Here is an 18347-nt window from a genome sequence, read left to right on the forward strand (position 1 = left end):
AGTTAACAGCAGAGTGAAGCAGTGGGGGGGAAGTCCCCGAGCCATGTGTGTGCACGTGCACATAGGGATGGTAGTGGTTGCCATCCCTGGTTGTGGTCTCGAAGGTGGAGGGGGGGCATTTCCATCCCCTCCCTTCCTTCCCCCAGTACTGGCTCAAGGTATCAGTTTGTAGCTGGAGCTCCTCCTCTTCCATCCCGGCCCCTCGCTTGCATTTTTGATGCTCCCTGGGTGGGCTAGGCAGCGGTCCCCGCCAGCTGCTGCCAGAACAACTTGGGGATTTTGCCTCGCTCACCTTCCTCCCCTCCCAACCCCCCTCTGGGGTGCTGCCTCCCCTCGATCTCTTCTTTTCCCGCATATCCCATTCCTTCGACACCAAAAGATTTTTAAAAAGCTCCGTGGCGCCTTCTTTTTCTTCTTTGTCCCACTCCTCTTCTTGCAAGTGTCAAAACTTTGTTTGGGTGGTGGCGGCAGTGGTGCCGGGATGGGGCTGAGGCAGGAGGCCAGGCTGAGGCAGGAGGGGTGCAGGGAGTGCCCCACCACCACACCGGGACCCCGCCGCACCATGCCTCAGCTGCAGCCTGGCGGCGGCGGCAGTACCAACAATGACCTGGGTGCTCCAGACGAGCTCATCCCTTTCCAGGATGAAGGCAATGAGCAGGACAAGGGCATGCTACAGCTGATGACGCTGGAGGAGGAGAAGATCAGCTGTAGCACGCTACAGCTGATCTTCCCCTGCTGCGCGATCAACGGGTTAGGTTCCAGACCCCCACGCTACAGCTGATCTGTTTTTTTGGCGGTTTTTGCTTTTCAGAGGGGGTCTGGAACCTAACCCGCCGGATGAGTGGGGCCCTATGGTATTAAAAATAAACACACACACTGAGAATAATTCTTTTTATCCATAAGATAGCAGTCATCGTCTCTCCGCTGGTAAGGGAGGTGGGAAGGGAGGCAGAGTCACTACTCAGATCTTTGCATGTCAAATCAAGTGCAACCCAGCCACACACACACACTCTCAGACAGCAAGCATAATCTCTCGCACTTAACTGCCTCCCAGACCCTGCCCTGCCACCAACTAAGGGACACCCACCCAAGCTAACATTTTCCCTTGAGACGCAAAAAAGTTAAAACACAGCAAAGTAGCCAGGGAGGGAAGCGGAGGCCACTTTGTGTGCCAAGTGCAAACACAGTATTCTCTCTCTCTCTCTCTCTCTCTCTCTCTCTCTCTCTGTCTGTCTGTCTGTCTGTCTGTCTGTCTGTCTGTCTGTCTGTCTGTCTGTCTGTCTGTCTCTCTCTCTCTCTCTCTCTCTCTCTCTCACACACACACACACACACACACACACACACACACACACACACACACACACACACACACACACACACACACACACACACACACAGAGTCATCTTTCACCTCCACCGTTCTTTATCTCCATTCTGCTGCTGCCCCCTTCTCCTTTATCCATGTTCTTGCCCTCTGGATCTTTTCTCCCACCACTCCATTCTTCTCCACCACCGTCCATTTTTGAAACAATTGTTTTCTCCACTGCGACCCCATCTCGCTCTCCACCTCCTCCCTCATCGCCTCCTACCCACCCACAGAGCACGAGGGAAGAGCAATGCTGCACAGAAGCCCAGTTTGAGGCACATGATTTTCATCCACAAATCAGAGGAGTAGAAGACTTCCCCTGCTCCCCCCCCCAAGTAATGCCCAAACGTAATGCTGGACACATTACAATTACTCCTCAAAAGTAATAGAATTACTCCTCATTCTATTACAATCGAAATGTAAAGGAATTACCCACTTGTTCCTCAAAAACGTAATGAATTACAAGTAATTTGTTTTTTGTAACTAATTACTTCCAAGCTCTGGGAATATTGCATATATGAGCATGTCTGGGGGGCATTTCTTCCCTAGTTTGTTAAAAAAGATATATTTTCATGCTGGTTCCATTTCAAAATGGTTTTGAGGAGTATAATGTGGTTAGACCCTTAGCTGCAACATTTTTAGACCTCTACCTAACTGTGCAAATCATTATAATTTACCTTATTTAACTTTAATTTGAACTTACATATTACCCAAATAGTGTGTGTGACATTTGCTGGTAGAGCCATCAGAAGCAGTGTTAGCTGGCTGGCCCAGGGCCTTTCTGTAGAACAGAGATTATCTGTTTGTATAGTTAATTCTAGTACCTGTAGTTCAGAGAGACGTATAGTTCCTATGTGATATGCTGTCAGGCATTTCCTTATGAAAAGTTGTTTATAGGAATTCATTTAATTTTTAAAGTGAAACTTCTCATAATTGCTTTCCTGGCACGGCAAAGGAGACCAGGGTAGTTAGTTCCGGAAAGCAGCTGCCTCAGGAAAACTGAACTCAATTCACAACCTTATGAAAACATTGTCCCTGTATGAGAAAGCCTTTCCACACATGTACACTTTGTATGCTGCAGGACTCACCTTTGGTGCGTCTACAGTTGTGTGTGAAAATTCATTCTTAACTTTGATACGTGTTGACACCATACAGGTGTCATCAGAGAAAAGCACTTAGTAATCTTGGCTTTTGAAAGAAATATATTTGAAGTAATTTCAAGTTAACAGGCCCTCTGCAAGTTTACAGAGAAATCACAGAGCATTATTTATTTATTTATTTGTTTATTTATTGTATTTGTATACCGCCCCATAGCCAAAGCTCTCTGGGCGGTTTACAGTAACTAAAAACATTAAAAACAAATATACAAATTGAAAAACACATCTTTTAAAAACAATTTAAAACACAATTTAAATTTTTTAAAACAATTTAAAAAACACATGCTAAAATGCCTGGGAGAAGAGGAAAGTCTTGACCTGGTGCCAAAAAGATAACAGTGATGGTGCCAGGCGTGCCTCGTCAGAGAAATCATTCCATAATTTGGGGGCCACCACTGAGAAAGCCCTCTCCCTTGTTGCCACCCTCCGAGCTTCCCTCAGAGTAGGCACCCGGAGGAGGGCCTTAGATGTTGAGCGTAGTGTACGGGTGGGTTCATATCGGGAGAGGCATTCCATCAGGTATTGTGTAAGGCTTTATAGCTTAAAACCAGCACCTTGAATCGAGCTCGGAAACATACAGGCAGCCAATGCAAGCGGGCCAGAATTGGTTTTATATGTTTGCACCGTCTGGTCCCTGTTACCAATCTGGCTGCTGCATTTTGCACAAGCTGCAGTTTCCGAACCGTCTTCAAAGGCAGCCCCATGTAGAGTGAATTGCAGTAATCTAACTTGGGGGTTACCAGAGCATGGACAACTGAAGCCAGGTTATCCCTGTCCAGATAGGGGCGCAGCTGGGCCACCAACCGAAGTTGGTAGAAGGCACTCCGTGCCACTGAGGCTACCTGAGCCTCAAGTGACAGAGATGGTTCTAGGAGAACCCCCAAGCTATGAACCTGCTCCTTCAGCAGGGAGAGCAACCCCATCCAGCACAGGTTGGACATTCACCATCTGGTCAGAAGATCCACCCACTAGCAGCATCTCAGTCTTGTCTGGATTGAGCCTCAGTTTATTAGCCCTCATCCAGTCCATTGTTGCAGCCAGGCACTGGTTCAGCACATTGACAGCCTCACCTGAAGAAGATGAAAAGGAGAAATAGAGCTGCGTGTCATCAGCATACTGATGGCAACGCACTCCAAAGCTCCGGATGACCGAACTCAACGGTTTCGTGTAGATGTTGAACAGCATGGGGGACAGAACTGACCCCTGTGGAACCCCATAATGGAGAATCCAGGGTGCCGAGCAATGTTCTCCAAGCACCACCTTCTGGAGCCGACCTGCCAAGTAGGAGCGGAACCACCGCCATGCAGTCCCTCCCACTCCCAACTCAGCCAGTCTTCCCAGAAGGATACCATGGTTGATGGTATCGAAAGCCGCTGAGAGATCAAGAAGAATCAACAGAGTCACACTCCCCCTGTCTCTCTCCCGACAAAGGTCATCATACAGGGTGACCAAGGCTGTTTCTGTGCCAAAACCAGGCCTGAAACCCGACTGAAATGGATCCAGATAATTGGTCTCATCCAAGAGTGCCTGGAGCTGGCCCGCAAGCACTCGTTCAAGGACCTTGCCCAGGAATGGAACATTTGCTACCAGCCTATAGTTATTAAGATTTTCTGGGTCCAAGGAGGGTTTATTAACAGTTGATCATTATGGTAGGATGACTTGCACAATATACATTTCATTCCTAGTCAATGTTACTAATTTACACAACTAATATTCATGTAGAAAATATTGTATTTTAAATTTATTTGCTTTTTTGTAAACTTCACAAGTCATAGTTCCTAATTAAAATAATTGAGGTTTATTTTTGTCATTACCTATGAAGACTTTCCCCCCAGAAACCTCTTTTATAGTGACCAGTGCCCCAACCCTTCTGCTCACCCCCAGTTTTTGTCTTTGCCCACCCAATGTAAATTGTCTCACTACACTCCTGGGGTAACTGTTTAAGGATTTTATGTCATACTGCTCCAAGACATTTTGCTATCTGGGGTGGAGGTCAAATCCCCCTAATCCTACTAGGGCCAACATGGTTTTGTATGAAGCAGATCGCTCCATCTGCTGCTTAACAGGACAAGACCAGTCCTGGTTTTTGTTTGTTTCAGAATTTATAAACTTCATTCAGAGAATATCCGAGCTGTGCAGAGACATAGAATATAAAACATAAAAACCAACAAGAATTACAAACTGTAGAAATAGACTGATTTGGGAAGCCTTGGGGAAAATAAAAGTTTTCAACAAACATTGAAAACAATAACAATGTTGGGGTTGCTTTACATTTAAGGGAAGAGAATTTCACAAAAACTGGTGTCACAATTCTAAAAGCATGTGTTCAAGTCACCCAGCTTGCTTTACTGCAAGGGTGTGTGTGTGGCACCATCAACAGACCTTCCTCCATAGATTTAAGTGACTAGGTCTGTTTCTTAGATATCCTAGTCCAGAACCATATAGGACTCTATATGCCAGTAATAAAACCTTGAATCTAGCTTGATAGCACATTTGCAGCCAATGCAATGCTTTGAGTAGAGGTGTCACATGTTGATGATCGGTTGCCCCAAAGAGCAATCATGTAGCAGCATTTTGCACTAACCACAGTTTCCAGATCAGATTTAAGGGCAAACACACATAAAATGCATTATAATAATCAAATTTAGAGATTACCAATATGTGGACCAGTGTCAACACGCTATCCCTGTCCAGGAACAGTTGTAGCTGTGTTACCAGACAAAAGTGGTAAAAGACACTCATAATCACTGAAGACACTTGAGCCTCCAGTGACAATGCTGGATCAAGGAGAACTCCCCCTCCCCCAAGCTACACACCTGTTCTTTCCGAGGGAGTGCAATCTCATCTGGAGCAAGCAACTGACTACATTTCCCAGACTTGGAAATCACTTGCCCACATGACCTCTGTCTTGCTAGGATTCAGTTCCATCCAGCTCATTACGGAGGCCAGGGACTGGTTTGGGACTTGCACAGCACCTCCTGTTTCAAATGTTACAGAGAAACAGAGCTATGTGTCATCAGTGTACTGATGAAACTGTGCTCCAAATTTCCTAATGACCTATTTCAGTGGCCTCATAGATGTTGAATAGCATTGAAGACAAAACTCCCAGCAGGCTAAAAGGCAATCACCAAGTGCTGCTTTCTGGAATCAACCATGAAGGTAGAAACAGAACCACTGTAACACAGAGCCAGTCCAGTAGAGTACCTTGGTCAAAGGTATCAAAGGCAACCGAGAGATCAAGAAGACTCAACAAGGTCACACTCCTGTCTCTCTCCCAATAAAGGTCATCCATCAGGGTGACCAGAGCTGATTTGGTCCCCAAACCAGGCCTGAATCCAGATTGAAATGGGTCTGGCAAATCAGTCCCACCCAAGAGTGCCTGCTGCGCTGTCACCTTGCCCCAAAAGGGGATACAGTCAACTGGGTAGTAGTTGTGAAGAACTCTAAGGGGACAGGTAACATCTATCCTTAGATAATACAAATAGTTAAAAAGGGAAATAACTAAAAAGGGAATGAAACCAATGCTGCATTTATATTTACCAATAAAATATTTAAAACCTGCCCCATGCTTCTAGAAAAGCTAGATCTTCATTTGCTATGAAGGTGAAGAGATGCTTTCCTGTAGTTATCAGATCTATTCAGATATCTGTTCCATCAGTTTGCTGGTAATTCCTATCCTCCCTCACAATTTACCCCAGGATGATAAGATTATCATCATAATTAAATATACACATATTATTCACCTGACACAGGGAGCAGGTTCTGTTTCCAGCTCAGGCTCTTAGTCAGAAAATATACTACTTAATTTGTTTTGCTGTATCATGGCAGCTCTTTTAATATAAAAAGTGCCATCCTTCTGAGATTCTGATCCTGCTAAAATTAGTCATGACTAAAATCCTACTGAGAACAATTAAACTAAGTTTGTCTCAACTAACTTGTCCCATTGTTTCCAATGTTATGTGCAACACAATCCTATGCATGTCTACTCAGAAGTAAGTTCCATCGAGTTCAATGGTGCTTACTCCTAAATAAATGTATACGATTGCCACCTTAGTCACAAATAACTTTAGCTGAACCAAGACCTGGAGTGCAATCACATTTAGGTTTACTTAGGAGTTCACTGTGTTCAGTAATTGTCTCTTAAGACTGCTGCATTCATAGATAATTCAACCATGTCTGGTATCTTTCTCCTTTCTCTGTCACAAATGTCAACATCTTCGTCATTATTGATTTTTTAAATTTTTCTTTATCATTACATTTATATATCACCTTTCCTTCAAACAGTTCAAGGTGGTGTACATACATGGTTCTCCCCTTCCCAATTTTATCCCCACAACAACTCTATGAGATAGGTTAGGCTGAGAGACAGTGACTCTAGTAAGAATGTGCATCTGATTCAGGCAAGTCCTGAATCCTAAACTGAAGTGGACCATTATGGACAGATTTGGGGCTTGTCCAAGTCAAAGTAGGATCTCTCTGAAATGCCCCCAAATTAAAGCAGAGATCTTCAAAGCGATTTGGGGCCATCTGGATATTTGGACATTTTTTTAAAAAATGCATAGATAGGTTTAACTTGTTTCAGACACACTTTATTCCCATAAAAGGGGTGAATTAATTTTCCATGACACAAAAGGAAAATACCAGAAGTGGAGGGTCAGGGGTTTGAGAACTATACTTCTGGAATTTTGCAGCTTCCTTTCCTAGAGGCACCTCTCTGATGTATACCATTTTCACAATAATATCAAGCCACTGCAATTCTCGAATGCGGAGTGTATGTTTGCATTTAAAAGCTATGCCCTTCCCCTTGCCTTGGAGAGCCGGAGAATCCAGCAAGATCAGGAGAAGATCAGTATGAATCTTCTTGCATGCTAATTGGCTCCCACCATCTATTGTTTTGGAGGGGAGAGTAACATGAAGAGGGAGAGAGTCAACAGGAGTTAAGAGAGGAAAGTTTACTGAGAAGAGGAGGGATATCCAAGTCTGATTTAAGATGGAGGTTGCATCAGAACCTTACTAAAATGAAGGACTTTCAAACAGTCCCATGCAGACCCATAATAGCCAACATGGAGGGTAGATGAAGACATCCAGCCACACTGGGGGAGGGGGGAGGAAGGGTCTAAGAGTGAGGCAAAGCAGATTTTTTCACCGAGAAGGGGGATGAAGGAAAGAAGGCTGAAAGAAGGAAGGCTGCTTGTAAAATACAAGGTGCATTGCTTGTATTGTTTTTGTCCCTCAATGGTGCTTTTTGCAGATTGTCTAGGAGAAAATGGAGGGTGGGGGGAGAGAGACAAAGGGCTAAGAAAAGTGAGGGTATTTTACAGACATTACTGCATGAGACAGAACTTCTTACAGCTGATCTACAAAAAGCAGGTTTCTTCCCCTTGTAAAATACAGGCAGCCTCATTCTTCTTTGCTCCTTCTGTCTTTCCCCACCCCGTGTGGCTCTCTTTGTCCCCCACCTACACATTCTCACAGACAATCTGCAAAAAGCACAATTTAGGGGAAAAGAACAGCTTTACAAGCAATTCTTCTTGTATTTTACCAGCAGCCTTCCTTCTCCCCTTCTTCAGCCTTCCTTCTCTGTGAGGAAATGCCACCTCACCTCATTCTCCACCCACTCTTCTTAGCCCTCTCTCCCCGTGTACCCTCTGTTTTGGCTGCAGTGAGTCTGTGCAAGGAGAAAGAAACACTTGTCAAGCAATGCCCCTTGTATTTTACAGGCATCATGTGCATGAGAGAAGTCCTCTCAGCTGATATGCAAAATACAGGGAGAAGATCCCTGCTTTTTGCAGATAAGCTTTGAGAATTACCTTTCTTGCAGGCAGCAATGCCTGTAAAATACCAGCTTTTTTGTTCCCACCCCACATGGGGAGGGTAGAAACAACCACTTTGCTAGTTCTGTGTTTGGTGCTTTGGGAAGTGTGAAGCACAAGGCTAGCAATGCCCCATGTGCAGCAATTTCTAAGCACCCGATCGCCAGCAGGATATTGTGGCTTGGAAACCCCTACAAGGGATTTTGATAAGTGGGTTGGATAATGATGTAATGTGATTGACAGGTGAGTGCTCCCAGTCACCTGTCAAATTTGACCTGTGAGGTTGATCCTGATGACTCATGAAGGGACCTTGGACTACTAAATTTGCCACTACACTACTGAACACAGATCAAATGTGGAACTGTAGGAATAATCAGTGAGAATGCCCACTCCTGCACAAACCACTTCCAAACTATGGAGGGGAAAGGTTTGTGTTGGTTCTTAGAGAAGAAGGAAGAGAAGAGGGGGGAGCAAAAACAGTGAAATGAGGATTGGGTGCACACAAGGACAGAGTACATGGAGGAAGTGAAAAGATTATGATGGGCACAAAACACTTCTAATTAATCAAAAGCAATGTGAGCAAAATGAGTGTGCACTCAGTGCAGTAAGAAATGAATGGTTGTTTCCTACCAGTTTTATTATCTTTCGCATCCACACAAGTATGACACTTTCTGCTCATCTTTCTGCATATTGCCCTTCCAAGCCTACTCCTCTTCACCAACTATTTTTCTGCTTGGCTTCAGAGAGGGATAACCATGGTGAGAGAACATATAGGAGCCCTACCCCCCTCCCAATATCCATTTCCAAATCAAGGACAGGAAACCTTTTCCCACCCCAGTGGAAAGCTATGGAGGGTTGCATTCCAGTAGCAGGAAGGGGCAGATTTAAAAGTAAGCTAGACCTGCACAGACTATTAACACACACAATCACAAATACACACACACACACACACACCTAAAGCCATTTCTCATGGAAACAGAAGTATGCATATATTCTCAGTAACTCCACTGAACTTCCATCTTCCATTTTCTCTACAGACTTTCACAAAGTGTGTGTATTTATGTATATATGTGCATATATATGCTGTCCCTTTTTCAATCATGACTGCAAAGGCAACAAACCTCCCTTAGTCATTCCAGCAGGAATTCAAAGGCAACGCACAGCTGAAAGGCAAGTCCTGCCATTCAGTTATTCAGAGCCTCAACTTTGGAAACTCCTAAAAACTGCATGTATGCAATTGCAAAATGAATGGGTGACTTTTTTCATGTTTGTAAACTGCAAGCTCAGTTTTCATGCACCTAGAAGTTTGTTTGTTTTCTACTTCCTTCAGCCAATCTCCTTGTAGAGGGAGGATTGCAAGTGGGTTTCCCCTCTCCATTGCAATAGTCATGGAAGCTCTACTGCACATACATTATCTTTTACTCATACTCCCTCTTCCCTTTCCCTCCTGAGCTGTTTCCCATCTGCTGAGTAGGAAGCAGCTGAATAAAGGGAGAAAGCATAGCTCCTTGCTGAATTGTTGATGGGTGGGTACCAGAGAAATTGATTAAATCTAGCCCATGGGACTAAAGCTCCCCTCCCCTCCCCTAAATGGTTCCAGAGAGGGAACCAATGGGTCCTTTCACGTTCTCTATACCTTGAAATTCCTGGTCTGGTGTGGGCCTGTTTGAAATCAAGTCCAAATGTAATTTATCATGGGTAAGTGTGCATATAATGCAAAGTAGCTCTAGAATGGATTTCTTTCCTAAACCTAATGGAGGGCTTTAAAGCAAGCCAGTTAAAATCCCTCATTGGGAGAGCCCTGAGGGTTGCAGAAGTATTTTTAAAAATCTGTAAAAATACCCTAAGGGGACAAAACCCTCAAAAGACTGATTATGATCAGTAGCCACAGAATGTTGACTGTCAGTTGGAAAAGAGAAAGGCGGGGGTAGGAGTATTCTGGAGAAGGGTATGGCTGGCTAGAATTCTAAATAGGAGCACTCCACATGGTAACATTTTCTTGCAGGGCTGTACTTGTATAGTTGTGACATTCGTTCTTGCATTAGCTATGACATCCTAGCAACATGTGAGGCATTTCCTATGTGTGCAGTTGTGGTGATATACCCCTAAATGGTAAACACCACACTTGCATCAAAGCATGAAGCCATCTAAAAGCTGTTATTATACAGAGGGAAGTAAAAAGGATTATTCCTTATGCATCAGCTTCCTTCTGCCTAAATGCCTGCAGCGCAGTAAGTGAATCATAATATCCCTTTTGCTTTATTTTTCTTTGCTGATGGAACAATAGATATGATATCTATAATTGCTTTGCATTGAGTAAAACTGGGAGTTTCCTCTAATCAACAGAAAGTGTTAGATACAAAATTTTTGAGCAATATCATCTGGAGTCTATTGCTTTTATTTATTTCATTTTTGGTTATTCCAAATGGATATTTGAACCTGTACTTGCTCTGATATTATTGATAGGAATTGATGTATTTCTACCTTCAAATGTCTTAGAATAGGTAAGCCTTGGAATATGTAACCCTGACTTCATCATGGTGAAAGGAGATTCATAACAAAGGATGATATCCAATTGTGTTCATCTGAAAAGTGGATGTTTACTTTGCACATACCCCAAATGTATTCCTGAAGATTGGGGGACCCTCTGGAGTAGATTGGGGGGACATGAGGATTTCCAGGAGGAGAGGGAGAGGAAGTCCACTCATGTGGCATTGGATATTACTCATGGTTTCCTAGTAACCCAAAAGCATATCAGCATGCTTTGAAGTAGAGCTATCTCATCTTGTTTTCATCTTGTCTCAGTAATCCTAAAAGGTCTGTTGACATAGGACTCAAAGTCCTTCTTTAGCTTAATTTGTTTGGGGACTGAGACTTCTACAGAGGGCTTATGTCTTCAGTGACATATGATGGACACAGGAAATGATGGACAGATATGGGCTGGGAGTATTCATTGTTGATTCTTCTGGATCTTTTGGTGGCTTTTATTATCATTGACCATGGTATCCTTCTGGGCCAACTCGCTGGCATTGGACTGGAAGGTCACTGTATTTCAGTGGCTGTGACCCTTTCTATTAGGTAGGTGTCAGAAAGTAATGCTGTGGAGCCTACAACGATCCATCTTATCCCCCCATATTATTTAACATGTACATAGAATCTCTGGTTGATACCCAGCTCTCTTTACTTTTTTCCATTTGATCCTGGGAGTGTATGGGTTAGGTCCTAAAGCAGTGCGTGAACATAGCAGCGGGCCAGATGTGGGTGAACAAGATGAAACTGAATCCAGACAAGATGGAAGAACTGTTGGCTAGGATTTCTGTTAGGTTTTCTGTTGATCCAAGCATAGTTGTACAGTCTGTTTTTTTAATAGGGTTGCACTCTCACGAATCAAGTGTGGTGCTTCAGATATCCTGGTCCCAGAATATTCAGGGCTTTCAATGTCAATACAAGCACTTTGGATTGAACCCCCAAATGGTTGGGCAGTCACTGAAGAAGAACGTTGGTGTTATGTGCTCCACTTGGTGTACATCTGCTATTAAACTGGCTGCTGCATTTTGAACCAAGTGCAGTTTTCAGATACAGTTTAGAGAAGAGCTCCAAGTACAGCATGTTTCAATAATCCATTCTAGATGTGACTAAGGCATGAATGACCATCACTAGCTCTATTTATTTCACCAGAAAAAGGTGGCACTGGTGTACTATCTGAAGCCGATGTAAGGTAATTCTGGCTACCACCATCACATGGACCTAAGAATTTAAGTACAGCCTGCAGTGGCCCTTCTAGTCCAGCATCCTGTTCTCACAGTGGCCAACCAGATGCCCATAGGAAGCCCACAAACAGGACCTGAGTGCAAGAGCACTCTTCCCTCCTGCAGCTTCCAGCAAGTGGTTTTCAGAAGCATACTGAACAGGATGCTGGACTAGATCAGCCACTAGGCTGATCCATATAGCTAGCTGTCTCTAAAATGTATCTGAAAACTGCAGTTGGTTCAAAATGCAGCAGCCAGTTTAATAGAAGATGTGCACTGACTAGAGCCCATAACACCAATTTTCTTCTTCAGTGGCTGTCTAACCGTTTTGGGGATCAATTCAAAGTGCTTATATTGACACTGAAAGCCCTAAATAGTCTGGGACCAGGATATCTGAAGGACTGCTTCTTTATATGTGAATCTATGGATCTCCTGCCATCAGAATTACAGGAGGTGAGCACTAAAGGCAAGACCTTTTCATTTTCAGCAACTCAGACATGGAGTGCCCTCCTAGAGGAAAACTATATATGTTTGGCCAGACAGTAGGCACTGGAAATTAAATCATTTGGTGCAGGAAATTTTAGCTTGCTTTGTTTGTTCATGTTTTTTAATTGTTTCAAACTGTTATTTTCAGGAAATTTTCTGATGAAAACTGCCTTTGTAGTCCCTGGACTGTGAAACTTGGAGTAGAAATATTCTTAAATGAATAATTAAAGCCATTCCTTCTGTAAATGCTGTGTAGCAGGCTTAAAAAGTATGCACTAAAAATTGGGAAAGAATGCACTTGAGAATCTGGGCATGACACTGGTCGGATGAGAGAGAAATTAGTTTTTCTGTATGTAATAAAATAGAATATTGATTTTAGGATCAGGATCCCGAGAGCTGCTTGAGGAACTTCCATGAGATTCCATATGTTCAGTGAACATTTTAGTTTTCTTTCTTTTACTACTTTTTCTTTGAACGGTAAACCATTATGCCATCTCACAAATTGCATTTGAAACTCCCCCCAGTTCCAGAGTGCCCTTTTTGAAGCTACAGGAATAAAACAAGGATGCTTCAACAACATCCACTGATCTCAAATGTAAAACTCCATTTAAAATTGTTTTATTGTTGTGGTCATAAGCGCCTTGGTTTTGGCCCAGTAAAAAAAGTGCTTGCCTCTCTGCATTTTAATTGTCATAAACAATAGTCTTTCATGTTTCTAATCTGTCTTATTTACATTTGGGAAAGGTCACCTTTTTCTGATTTGGAAGGGTGTATTATGACAAAAGTTGTATTCTAATCCATTGCATTTTAATATTTTGAAAATCTCACCGTACTTAAAAGTGCTATTCATGCTAGCTGAATATTAGGAATATTGCACTCTACAACATCGTTTTTTCAATATCAGTAAATAGGTTGTTTTCCCTAGAGTTAATAAAATCCTTCATTTTTTATGGCTCTTTGGAATCAGTGAAAAACATGTGCTTACTGCCTTTAACTTTGCTGGCTGAGTAGCCAACAGGCATAAAATGAATTACAAGTTGTGATACGAAACTCTGCATTTGACAAATGCTGTTAATGATTCCAAGTCCTGCTATATCTCCTGTCAGCCATGTGGAACTGTTACTCTTAGTAGGAAGAGTCTCAGACTTCCCTTCAGATTACTATGAGCATCTCTCTTTCTGACTTCTGGCCCGAGCCCAGTTCTGTTTGGAAGCACATGAGTGTCCTGCCCAAAGCTGAGAAATCCAGTTGCACTCGGTTCTGTGAGTTTTCCTCTTTTTATTAATGTCAAAAGCTTTTTGGCTCATTCACCTATGCTTTCTAAGAACTAATTCCCTCTCTAACACTGACTAAGCTTGTCTTCGCAGCCACAGATGTTGACACAGCAACGGAACCCAACCCCCCCCGCACACCCCCTTAAGAAGGCTTGGCTTTCGTGTAAAGCCTCTGGCTCCTCCTTAACTCTGACTGTTGCTCTTCGCACGTCTGGATCCGCCAGGAACGGGGCAAAGGGGATCTTGGCTTCCCCCTCCAAATGGTGGGGGCTAACAGTCTGTTCGAACATGGGAAGTTGCTGGGCACTTGACTGAAAAATGTCTGACTTATGAGGTTGAGTCTCTAGTGGCGGCAGCAGCAGCGGTGCTTCCACAGGGGGTCAGGAGGTGAGGGGGCTGAGCTGTCCAAGACATGGACTGGGGCACTCTGTGAGGCCATCCCATTATCTATCCCTCCAGGTTCCCAGTCCAAGTACTCATCCTCTGATTCACTCTCGTCTATCCATCTCCCCTCTGCTTGGCTCACAACATCATCCCCCCTGTCCATGCCGATTCCCCATCCCGGGGGCTTGGGCTTGTCTGGGTAAGCATCATGAAACTCCCTCACCAAATCCTGTGCATGAACATCAGTCTCTGCTTCCCAGGATCTTTCTTCAGGCCCAAAACCCCTCCAATGGATTAGGTACTGCAGCTTCCCTCTGCGCCAGCGAGAGGTGACGATCTGCTCCACTTCAAACTCCTCCTGGCCATTGACCAGGATGAGTGGAGTCTCTGGTGCTTGATGGGGGTCTGGCGGTTGCTCTGGGGTTAAAAGAGAGCAATGAAAGATGTGATGGATCTTGGGAGAAGAGAGTAGACATAAATGAAACATTACTGGATTGATCTGAGCTTCCATTTCAAAGGGTCCCAGTCTTCGAGCTTCTAGTTTATGGCCAGGAACTCAGGTGCGCAAATATCATGTGGAAAGCCACACCTTGTCTCTAGCTTGTATCTCTGGGCCAGGTTGGTGATGCCGATCCGCCACCCGCTTGTAGTTGGCTTTTGACCATGACAGTTGCTCCTGCAGTAACTGCTGCATTGCTTGCAATTTTTGCACAAACTCTGTCACTGCTGGAACTGCAAGGATGGAGCCAGGGGCAGCAAAAGTATGCAGATGGAACCCAAAGTTAGCAAAGAAAGGCCTCTGCTGAGTAGACACGTGTACTTAGTTATTGTAAGCAAACTCTGTCAGGGGCAATAAAGACACTCAGTTGTCCTGCTGGTAATTTACATAACAACAGAGATAGTGTTCCAAGGTAGCATTCACTTTCTCTGTCTGACCATCGGTCTCGGGGTGGTGAGCGGACAACAGCCAGAGCTCAGTCTGTAACAATTGCCATAGGGCGCACCAGAATCAGGCTGTAAACTGGGCTCCCCGATCCAAACCTAAACTGTTGGGGAGACCGTGCAGACGAAAAATACGCTCTACAAACAGCTGGGCAGTCTCTCAGGAAGTGGGCAGTCCTTCACAGGGAATGAAATGTGCAATTTTGCTGAAGACATCCGCTATCACCAGAATAGTCATCTTGCCCTAGGAGTCTGTGATAAACTCCAAAGTCACCATTTACCAGGGTCCCCCAGGCATAGGGAGAGGCTTCAGTAAACCAGTGTGTTTTGCTCTTGTGCACGTGGGACAGGACTGAACATACACTTCCACATAATGTTTAACCTGTGGCCACCAAAAATCATGTGTGACAGCTTGTAAAGTTTTAAAAATCCCAAAATGTCCAGCTGTGGGGGTATCATGACACTGTTGGAGCACCTTGGTGCGCAGCTCTCCTAGTGGCACATACAGGGCCTCATAGTGGTAGAGCATCCCTCCCCTCTGGAAGAAGCCTGGCACACTGTCTTTGGAGGGCTGCTGCAATTTCTGTACCCTCTCCTGAGCGTAAGGGTCTTGCTCTTGAGCACCATGTAACTCCATGGATCAGGGCAAGCTGCCACCAACTCCAGCCCATATACAGAGCGCTTGTGTCTTGAGGGGGTGCTGGCTCCTACCTTGTGCTTGTCAAAGACATCTCGGAAGCCCTGGCATTTCACAGACAAGGACGCCTCCCCTGGTGGGAGCACTGTTGCCAGCACCACTGGAGCGGCCATCTCTGGTGGCCGGCAGTGTCGCTTACAGTAGTCCGAGCAGAAGGTCACCATTGCCTTTTTCCAGGAGATGAGGAGATCATGTTGCGCCAGCCAGGCCATTCCGAGTACCACTGGGAACTGGGGTAGGGCAGCCAGATAGAACAGCATCCTCTCCATGTGTCCTGGTATGTCCACTCACAGTTCAGCTGTGGCCAGAACGACTTTACCCAACTTCAGGGGATGCCCATCTATAGTTTCCGCTGACAGAGGTGCCTCAAGCTCGACAGTCGATACCCTGAGTTTCTGGGCAAAGCCCAGGTCCATAAAGTTACCAGAGGCACCTGAATTGACCATGGTGAAGACTTGTACACTTTGACCCGTAGGCAATCCTGAGCAGATCAGTAAAAGCAAGGCAGGCTTTGATGAGATGGCTGACATTGTGGTCACTGGCTTTTGCTTGTTCCCAGCTTGTGGACCTCTATGAGAGCTGGGAGTTGGAGTTTTCTTTCACTGGCACCTTTTCCAATTTGGAGATGCACGTCCGGGCCAGGTGCCCTGTCTCCCCGCAATATAGACACAGCCCCTTCTTCCACCACCTCTCTTTTCTGCTTCTGTCACATGTGGCCACTCCCCCTTATCTGCATGGGCTCCACCCCCGGTGACATCAAGGTTCCCACACTGGGAAGGGTGTGGGTGTGGGGGAGTGGGATGGGAGGCAAGGACTGAGCCGTCTCAGCTCTGTGCTCCTGGTGGCGATCTTCTAGCCGGCTGTCAATCTGTAGGCACAACTGGACAAGTCCTGGGAAAGTGCCTGGCTGTGGGGCTCATGCCAGCTCATCCAGTACCTCTGAGCTGAGCCCCTGATGATATAAATATATTAGTCCAAAGTCGTTGAAGTCTGTCTCTTGGGCCAGGATGCGGAAGGAATTGGTATAAGTTCCGACCGAGTTTTTCCTCTTCTTCAGGTGCCACAGTTGTCTGGACACTGTTTCCTTGCCATGGCATTAATGAAGGTGGTATACTGGGTCAAGACAGGATTTTTTCTGAGCAACAACGGTGTGGCCCACTGAGCAGCCTCTTCCTTCAGAAGGCTGATGATGAGTGCCACCTTTACATCATCATTGGGGAATTCTGACTGTCACACTCGCATGTACAGTTCACACTGGGCTAGGAACTTGGAGAATTGTTTGACTTTCCCCCCATAGCGGACTGGCATTCCCACCGGAGACTTGCTTCAGGAGCTGGCTGGGGCTGGATGCCTCCCTGCACCTGCTGGACAGGGAGTCCTTGAGTCACCAGCTGAGTCATCTGGAGGCACAAGGCTTGATTCCTGGTTCGAAGACACTGGGTTTCAGTTTGAAGGCTCTGGACTTCAGTTAGCATGGCTTGCATGGCTTGGTGAAGGTCCTCCCCTGCTCCGCCATTCACTTCCATCCTGTCGGTCATGGGGGCTTTGGAAGGAGGAGGAGGTGGCTGCAACAAACTGTCCTTCCCGAAGCTCCAAAATGCAGTCGCACTTGGTTCTGTGAGTTTTTCTCTTTTTATTAAGGTTACAGTAATGTCAAAAGCTTTTTGGCTCATTCACCTATGCTTTCTAAGAACTAATTCCCTCTCTAACACTGACTAAGCTTGTCTTCGCAGCCACAGATGTTGACGCAGCAACGGAAACCACCACCACCCCCCGCGCCTCCTTAAGAAGGCTTGACTTTCGCGTAAAGCCTGTGGCTCCTCCTTAACTCTGATTGTTGCTCTTCACACCTCTGGATCCGCCAGGAACGGGGCGAAGGGGATCTTGGCTTCCCCCTCCAAATGGAGGGGGCGAACAGTCTGTTCGAACATGGGAAGTTGCTGGGCACTTGACTGAAAAATGTCTGACTTATGAGGTTGAGTCTCTAGTGGCGGCAGCAGCAGCGGTGCTTCCACAGGGGGTCAGGAGGTGAGGGGGCTGAGCTGTCCAAGACATGGACTGGGGCACTCTGTGAGGCCATCCCATTGTCTATCCCCCCAGGTTCCCAGTCCAAGTACTCATCCTCTGATTCACTCTCGTCTATCCATCTCCCCTCTGCTTGGCTCACAACATCATCCCCCCTGTCCATGCCGATTCCCCATCCTGGGGGCTTGGGCTTGTCTGGGTAAGCATCATGAAACTCCCTCACCAAATCCTGTGCATGAACATCAGTCTCTGCTTCCCAGGATCTTTCTTCAGGCCCAAAACCCCTCCAATGGATTAGGTACTGCAGCTTCCCTCTGCGCCAGCAAGAGGTGACGATCTGCTCCACTTCAAACTCCTCCTGGCCATTGACCAGGATGAGTGGAGTCTCTGGTGCTTGATGGGGGTCTGGCGGTTGCTCTGGGGTTAAAAGAGAGCAATGAAAGATGTGATGGAT

The 18347-nt window shown here is 45.4% G+C and overlaps 1 protein-coding gene across 3 annotated transcripts in view; it reads left to right on the plus strand.

Moving 5' to 3' along the window:
• The window catches only part of NGF (nerve growth factor), a 101935-nt gene that overhangs the window by 38804 nt on the left and 44784 nt on the right, over positions 1-18347 (plus strand). Inside the window, exon 1 of one of the 3 annotated variants that reach the window (XM_061631898.1) lies at positions 17856-17896. The exons of the other annotated variants lie outside the window; for them this stretch is intronic. The gene's annotated coding sequence lies outside the window, so the exon portion shown is untranslated. Of the gene's footprint in view, positions 1-17855; positions 17897-18347 lie in introns of those variants that run through there. 3 annotated transcript variants of the gene reach the window in all.

Source organism: Rhineura floridana, chromosome 6 (genome assembly GCF_030035675.1).
Source record: "Rhineura floridana isolate rRhiFlo1 chromosome 6, rRhiFlo1.hap2, whole genome shotgun sequence".
Lineage (NCBI taxonomy): Eukaryota > Metazoa > Chordata > Lepidosauria > Squamata > Rhineuridae > Rhineura > Rhineura floridana.